Source organism: Nuphar pumila, chromosome 3 (genome assembly GCF_984573655.1).
Source record: "Nuphar pumila chromosome 3, dmNupPumi1.hap1.1, whole genome shotgun sequence".
Taxonomy (NCBI): domain Eukaryota; kingdom Viridiplantae; phylum Streptophyta; class Magnoliopsida; order Nymphaeales; family Nymphaeaceae; genus Nuphar; species Nuphar pumila.
This window is the reverse complement of record NC_143251.1, coordinates 83,370,703-83,379,008: the sequence shown is the minus strand read 5'-3', so window position 1 is coordinate 83,379,008 and position 8,306 is coordinate 83,370,703. Positions and strand designations below refer to the sequence as shown.

Below are 8,306 nucleotides of genomic sequence, written 5' to 3'. Positions count from 1 at the left end.
TTTTAGAATTAGTTTAGTATTTTATTTAATTATTGTTTGATAAGTAGCATTTGTTTTATTAATTTTATACAATTAGACTTAGTTTCATTTATAGTTTTCATTCTTAGATTAAAATACTAACTTTGTATTTTCCTTCATTTCTAGGTTGAAAAGCATATTTATTTTCCAGGTTTACTTTCCAAGAGCGAAGAACGAATAGTTGGCGAAAAGACGGAAATACCCTTGGTGTGGAGCAGAAGACTTAATTGCTTTTTCATTTTCACTTTAGTGATTAATTGTAGTTGTATTAACTTTATAATTGTAGATTGATATTTGTAATTAATAAATCAAATTTTCTAGAAATATCTTGATTAATTCCTATTCCCTGAGGATTCGACCCGAACTTACCATTTTGTGGAAAGTCGGTTTTTATATTTTTGGTTGACGATTTTCCAAAGTTTATTGCAAATACTTGTTTTAAAAAGATCATTTCAAAATATCAACCAAATTTTGGCGCTGTTGCCGGGGAACGGCGAATTAATTACTTTATTTCTTAGAGTTTGATTTATTAATTTGTTTTAGTTAGTTAATTAGTTGTTTTTTTTTTTAGTTAGTAGGATTAGTAAGTGAATATAGGATTAACATAGTTAGTAAATATAGGATTCACGTACTGTTCTTTCTAGGATTCACTTAATTTTCATTCTGCAATGAGCGATTAGACAGGTGGGTTTTGGAAAAACATAGTTTGTGATTTCCTGTATTTATTTGTTTTAGTATTTTAGAATAGTTACTTTGTTATTTCTTTATTTAGTTATAGCATTCTGACATAGCTAGATAGCATATCTGTTTCTTAGTACTGTTATTTGTTTTATTTACATTTTAGTACTTGTGTTAGTTTAGATTTAGATTTAGGTCGTTTGCTTACTTCTGGTCTTAGTACCAGTGTATGCAGGGGCGACGAGGTTTAGGAACTCCATTACACCCATTTGTTGACAACCCAGAGAGAATTTTACATTCTCATCGAAGTTCGACAACAATGGCTGACATGGATCCTCCACCCCTGTTCATCCACGTCCTCTGCGGGAATACTTCATTCCCACAGACTATGTTCAGGCATCCTGCATTCGGAGACCCGATGTAGGAGCGCCTCATTACGAGATTAAGGCCAGCATTATTCAGATGCTTCCATCCTTTTATGGCCTTAGTCATGAAGATCCCTACAGACATTTAGATGAATTCCTCGAAATCTGTTCTACTATTAAGATACAGAATTTCGATGATGATGCTTTGAGGTTGACTCTATTCCCCTTTTCATTGAAGGACAAAGCCAAGTATTGGCTAAAGTCCTTAGATTCTGTAGAAATCGAGTCCTGGGATCAATTGCAACAGGAGTTTCTTCGGAAATACTTTCTCATTGGTCGTACGAACCAATATCGTAGAGCCATCACTAGCTTTTCAGAGGTAGATGGTGAGCGCTTTCATGAGACCTGGGAGAGAATGAAGGATCTCCTCAGGAAATGTCCCCATCATCAGGTGCCGAAATGGCAACTGGTGCAGAGCTTCTATGATGGATTGTCTGACAAGAATCGTCAGATGATCGACTCTTCATGTGGAGGGACATTCATGCTGAAGAGCGAGGATGAAGCATGGAGGTTATTTGATACATTGGCCGAGAATTCCCTTCACCATGCTTCGAGCTCTCATTCGGATAGAGCCACACCCAGCATTCAAAAGAAAGCTGGTGTTCTTGAGATTGATCCATCTACTGCACTACAGTGCAAGGTAGACATGATTGCTCAGAAGCTGGACCAGCTTCTCTCAGGACCATCCACTACACAGCAGGTGTGTACTCTTTGTGCCAGTCCGGCACACGATATCACTGAGTGCCCTTCGGCATCTCAGTACCCTAAATTTGTTCAAGAACAAGTTCAGGCAGCTCAGGGTTACGTCAGACCGCCGAACAACCCATTCTCATCTACATATAATCCGGGTTGGCGTAACCATCCCAATTTTTCATGGAAGAATCCACAGTCTTCCATGCAGATGCCTACATCCTCTCAACCAGTTCGGCAGCCATCTTTTACTCAGCCATTTCAAAGATCGAGCTATTCTCAGTCTTCTTCTTCTTCAGTCACTCCCCCGATTCAGCAGGAGTCTGCCCCACAGACATCTTTTGAGGAGAGACTTCTCCAGGCATTCCAAGAGGTGAAAACCTCTAATCAGAACGCCTTCGATAAGTGTAGCCAGATATTGAGCCCACATACGCAGTCCATTGCAAAGTTAGAGTCGCAAATGGGACAGTTAGCTGAGGCTATCAGTAGGAGACCTGAGGGTACATTACCGAGTCAGGCTGTCATGACCCCGAAGGGCAAGGACCAGATGACTGGAGGCCTGTTTCATACTGAGACACAGCAGCAGGCCAAATCTGTTATGACCCTGAGGAGTGGACGTGAGTTTCATGTCAAGAGTAGAGAGAGAGATAGTAGAGAGAGGATAGAGGAGCCAGAGACCATTGTTTCACCTACGTCGGCTCAGCCTTCATCCCCATCCCCATCTTCATCTTCATCATCATCATCATCTTCATCTTCAGTGCAGAAGAAGGATAGGAGTGAGACTTCTCACAAAGAGAAGGAACCACCCGAGTATACTCCCCCCCCCACCCTATCCCAAAGCATTAGAGTCTCCTGGATATAGAGGGAAGCAAGGTGCGAAGATCCAGGATATGCTTGACATATTCAAGTATGTGCAGATCAACCTACCTTTGCTCGATGTGATTCAGCAGGTGCCGGCATATGCCAAATTCCTGATGGAACTATGTATGCAGAAGCGGAAATCTAGAGAGAGAGTTCCTAACAGGGTCCATCTGACTGAGCAGGTGAGTTTAGTACTTCAGCATCAGACACCACCAAAGCTCAAGGACCCTGGAGCCCCGATCATTGCGTGTACCATAGGGAACATCCGGATAGAACGCGCATTGCTCGACCTTGGAGCAAGCGTGAACATTCTGCCTGGATATTTCTTTGATTCTTTCGGGCTAGGAGAGATGAGATCGACTCTGATTACACTGCAGCTGGCAGATCGTTCCGTCAAGGTACCGAGAGGTGTTTTGGAGGACGTGCTAGTTAAGGTGGATGACTTTTATTTCCCAGCCGATTTCATTATTCTTGATATGGAAGGAGTAGACAGCCAGCATCAGACTCCGATCATCTTAGGTAGACCATTCTTGGCGACTGCCAATGCGTGCATCAACTGTAGGACCGGAGCCATGGATCTCTCATTCGGTAATAGGAAAGTCAAGTTGAATATTTTCAATGCCGCGATGGGACCAGCAGGAGACATGGACTGCTTTCATATAGATATTGCTCATGAGTTAGTGGAGGAGCAGCCCGAGTTGTATATTACTGAAGATTCTTTAGATCTGTACCATATAGAGAAGAATAGTGGTGTAGATAGTGTAGATGTGTCTAGAGTGTCGTCAGAGAGACCACCTTGGGGAGCTATCAGTGAGCCTCTTCCACCACTTGCGGAGACCCCCACCAAATCCTCGATCGAGTCACCTCTGAAACTTGAGTTGAAACCCTTACCGGATTCACTCAAGTATGTGTACCTCGGAGATGAGGAGACTCTGCCTGTGATCATCTCGTCCTTGCTCACTGAAGAGCAAGAGCAGAGATTGCTGACTATTCTTCGAGAGCACAAGGCAGCGATTGGTTGGGGAGTTGCTGATCTGAAGGGGATTGATCCTTCATTCTGCATGCATAGAATTCATTGTAATGAGGAAGTCAAGCCATTTAGGGATATGCAGAGAAGGCTAAATCCCAACATGAAGGAAGTGGTGAAGAACGAGGTGGTGAAGTGGTTGGATGCCAGAATCATTTACCCTATTTCTGATAGCCAGTGGGTCAGTCTGATTCAGGTTGTACCGAAAAAGTCAGGACTCACTGTGGTTGAGAACGAGAAGGGTGAGAGAATTCCGATGAGGACCACTACAGGATGGCGAGTCTGTATCAATTATCGGAAGCTGAATGTGGCAACTAGGAAAGATCATTTCCCATTGCCATTCATTGATCAGATCTTAGAGAGACTCGCAGGGCAGAGCTACTACTGCTTTCTAGATGGATATTCAGGATACAATCAGGTAGCTGTCCATCCTGACGACCAGGAGAAGACTACGTTTACATGTCCTTATGGCACCTTCGCGTTTAGACGTATGCCGTTCGGGCTCTGCAATGCCCCCGCCACTTTTCAGAGGTGCATGCTTGCTATCTTCTCGGACATGATTGATGATGTGATGGAAGTTTTCATGTACGATTTTTTCAGTGTATGGCTCTTCATTTGAAGATTGCCTCCAGAAACTTACTCGAGTACTGAGTAGATGTGCAGAGACAAATCTTGTCCTTAGTTGGGAAAAAAGCCATTTTATGGTCCAGGAGGGGATTGTGCTCGGACACATTGTGTCCAAGCGAGGCATTGAGGTTGACAGAGCGAAGGTGGAATCCATCTCCCGTTTGACTCCACCCACCTCTGTGAGGCAGATTCGATCATTCTTAGGGCATGCGGGCTTTTATAGGCGGTTCATAAAAGATTTCAGTAAAATCTCGCGACCGCTATGTACTTTATTGGAGAAAGATCAGCCCTTTGTTTTCGGTGAGGATTGTATGAAGGCCTTTGAGATTCTCAAAGGGGCCTTAATTACTGTGCCCATTTTGAGACCTCCGGATTGGACTCTCCCATTTGAGATTATGTGCGATGCATCTGATTATGCTATGGGGGCTATTTTAGGACAACGCGTTGATAGGAAGCCCTATGTGATCTACTATGCGAGTAGAACTCTGTCTGATGCTCAGATGAATTATACTACGACAGAGAAGGAACTACTTGCCGTAGTTTTCGCATTGGATAAGTTTAGGTCCTATTTACTCGGTTCGAAGGTGGTTGTCTATTCTGACCATGCTGCATTGAAATATCTGTTGAATAAGAAAAATACCAAACCGAGATTGATTCATTGGGTTCTACTACTACAAGAGTTTGATCTCGAGATTCAAGATAAGAAGGGAAGCGAGAATATAGTAGCAGATCACCTGTCCAGACTGATCGTGGAGACCACGCAGGATCAGAGGCCGATCAGTGATTCTTTCCCCGACAAGCAGATCATGTCAATCAGTACACCGCAGTTACCCTGGTTTGCAGATATTGTGAACTATCTGGTTTCGAGGCAGAGACCTGAGCATTGGAACAAGAATGAGCGTGAGAGATTCCTATCTCAGGTGAGGCACTATTATTGGGATGAACCAGAGTTCAAATACTGTGCGGATCAGATCATTAGGAGATGTGTTCCGGACGAAGAGTACCAATCCATTCTGAATTTTTCCCATTCATTAGCCTGTGGAGGGCATTTTAGTAGTAGGAAGACGGCTACAAAGGTTTTGCAGTCAGGATTTTATTGGCCCATACTCCACAGGGATGCTCATGAGTTCTGTAGGCGATGCCTTCGATGTCAGCAGATTGGGAACATGTCCAAGAGGGATATGATGCCTTTGCTTCCGATTTTGATAGTCGAGATTTTTGATGTTTGGGGCATTGATTTCATGGGACCATTTCCGTCTTCATTCGGAAATTTATACATTCTGGTGGCGGTTGATTATGTGTCCAAATGGGTCGAGGCTGTGGCAACCAAGACCAATGATCATAGAGTAGTGCATAAGTTCATTAAGCACAACATTTTCAGTCATTTTGGTGTGCCACGTGCGATGATTAGTGATGGTGGCAAGCATTTTAGGAATGTACAGATAGCTTCTCTTCTGAGGAGATATTCTGTCAATCATAGATTCACCACTTCGTATCATCCGCGGACTAGTGGACAGGTTGAAGTGTCCAATAGGGAGATTAAGCGAATTTTAGAAAAGACAATTCGTCCGGACCGCAAGGATTGGTCCCAGCGCTTAGATGATGCACTTTGGGCATATAGAACTGCATTTAAGACTCTCATTGGCATGTCCCCGTATCGCCTTGTATTCGGGAAAGCATGCCATCTTCCTGTCGAGCTAGAGCATAGAGCATATTGGGCTATCAAGAAATTGAATTTTGACCTCACCCAGGCTGGCAAAGAGAGAGCACTGCAACTCTCAGTATTAGAGGAACTCAGGAATGATGCATATGAGAATGCCAAATTATACAAAGCTCGCACGAAAGTATTTCATGATAAGCATATTGTCAGGAAAGTGTTTGAGCCAGATCAGAAAGTGTGGTTATATAATTCTCGCTTACATTTATTCCCAGGGAAGTTAAGATCGAGATGGACAGGTTCGTACATTGTGAAAGAAGTATTTTCCCATGGAGCAGTGACGTTATTCGATCCTATGACCCAAGGTACATTCAAGGTGAATGGGCAAAGATTGAAGCCCTTTATTTCAGATGCCCTGCAAGATGGTGAGTGTGAGATAGTGCATCTCACGAAGGCATGAGGATTCAACCAGAGGGATGTATCATATGTACATTAGTTTGTTTGTCATTTCAGTATTTTCTTTATTCATTATTTTATTTCATATTTGCTAACTTTTGTTTTGATATATGCAGGATGAATTTAACACTTAGTGTATCAATTACCAGGTACAGAGCAGAGCTTTCAAAGAATTCAAAGATCAGATGAAATTCAACTTCAGAAGCTCAAGAGCAGATCAGGTTGTATCTATCCTTTCTCCCATATTCTTATTGTCTTTTAGTATGCATGAGCATCGTATTGTGATATATTTTGTATGCCACTAGGGACAGTGTCATTCAAGCATGGGGGGTGGTTTAGATGCATGCACACAAAAATTCCAATTTTTTTTTCTGACTGGTAATTAAAGTAGGAATTTGAGAACAAGTTGTAGCATATATGATTGTTTTTGGTATAATCTAACAGTTTATAAATTTTTAAGCCCCATAAAAAAAATTATTTTCTTTCAAAACTCGAGGTGATTTTCCATTATCCCGTTCTACTGGATCTCGAATTTCCAGCTGCATTTTCATCCTGCCTGCAATTTTCCAAAATCATATGTTTTCTCTCATTGGATTTTCAATTCTTTTGTCTATTTGCAAAAATTCTTCACCTTATTGTCCTCGTGCATACCTTGATTATTGCGGTGGAAATTGTTTACCCACTTGCCTTCTCCTTATTCTAAATCTGTTTGCGGATTGTTTTCCAAGAGATATCTCTTTCCTTCAAAATGGTGTTTTTCCTCATGGTTGACGACCTCGCCTAGGTAACAAGGCACATTTTCCGTTGTTATTTCTCTTACAAAGAATGACAATACAATTGTCGTGATTTCAGCGGCGACTCCATCCCTAGTAATGGGATATTCTTCCAATTGTCTACCATATCGTCAATAATCATTTTTTTTTTCAATCCAAAGTTCCTTCAGAGTCTAATCAAGACTTCATCCTGCAAAGAGCATCCGCAGCATTTGATGGTTCGAACAAGGTCAGGAAGAGGAACTGCATCACCACAGTACTCCTCAGCCTCAGAAGAAGAGATGGGCTCCCCGCGACCCGTCAAAAGTCAAGAACAACAGCAAGAGGACGATGGCATAGATCCTCAGATGTACGCGATGTTTCAGAAAATGATGAAGAGGATGATGAGTGAGCAGGCTGGCACCAGCTCAGACAAAAATCCATTCAGTCAGAAAATTAGAGATCGTGTGGCCAATAAATCAACCAAGGAGCATGTTCAAGATACTTCGGACGAAGAAGAATCAGCAGATGATACCGAGGAAGAATGCCAGATCATTCATAGAGCAAATCGCAAACCAAAGGGCCAAGCAATAGAAAAACCGCTTCAAGCACAGTTCAGGGAAATGGCCAAAGTGGTAAAAGATCTGCAAGCCCGCGACAAAGGCAAGAAAGTCTTCACTAGCGAGGACTTCTATGATGGCCTCGAAGGGGATGAAGATCTGGAGAACCTTCCTCGCAAGTTCATCAAATTCGATGGTTTTGGTGATCCCAAAGCCCACCTCGCCATGTTCTTCGCCGAATGCTCCAAATTCAAGAGAGACAATAGGGCCCTATTTTTCTGTTTTCCTCGTAGCCTAGAAGGCACTGCCGCCAAGTGGTACTCTGAGCATATCAATCCAATCGAGCTGCAAGAATTCGATAAGGTGGTCAACCTATTCATTATGCGATTTCTGTTCAATACTGAAGCGCTCCCAACATTGAGCCATCTCTGCAATCTAAGGCAGAATGAAAATGAAAATGCAAGGGACTTCATTCGCAGATGGAGAGAGACCTGCAACAAAATGACGGATCCTATATCAGAGAGGCATGCTTTATCACTGATCCTCAGCAACTTT

At 42.5% G+C, this 8,306-nt stretch overlaps 1 non-coding gene across 1 annotated transcript; it reads right to left on the bottom strand.

Annotated features, from left to right (window-relative positions):
- Positions 1-1,411: 1,411 nt before the first annotated feature.
- LOC149843100 (small nucleolar RNA R71) lies at positions 1,412-1,514 on the bottom strand. The gene has a single exon (XR_016431196.1). It is a non-coding gene; the product is annotated as a small nucleolar RNA R71 (small nucleolar RNA).
- Between the last annotated feature and the right edge of the window lie 6,792 nt (positions 1,515-8,306).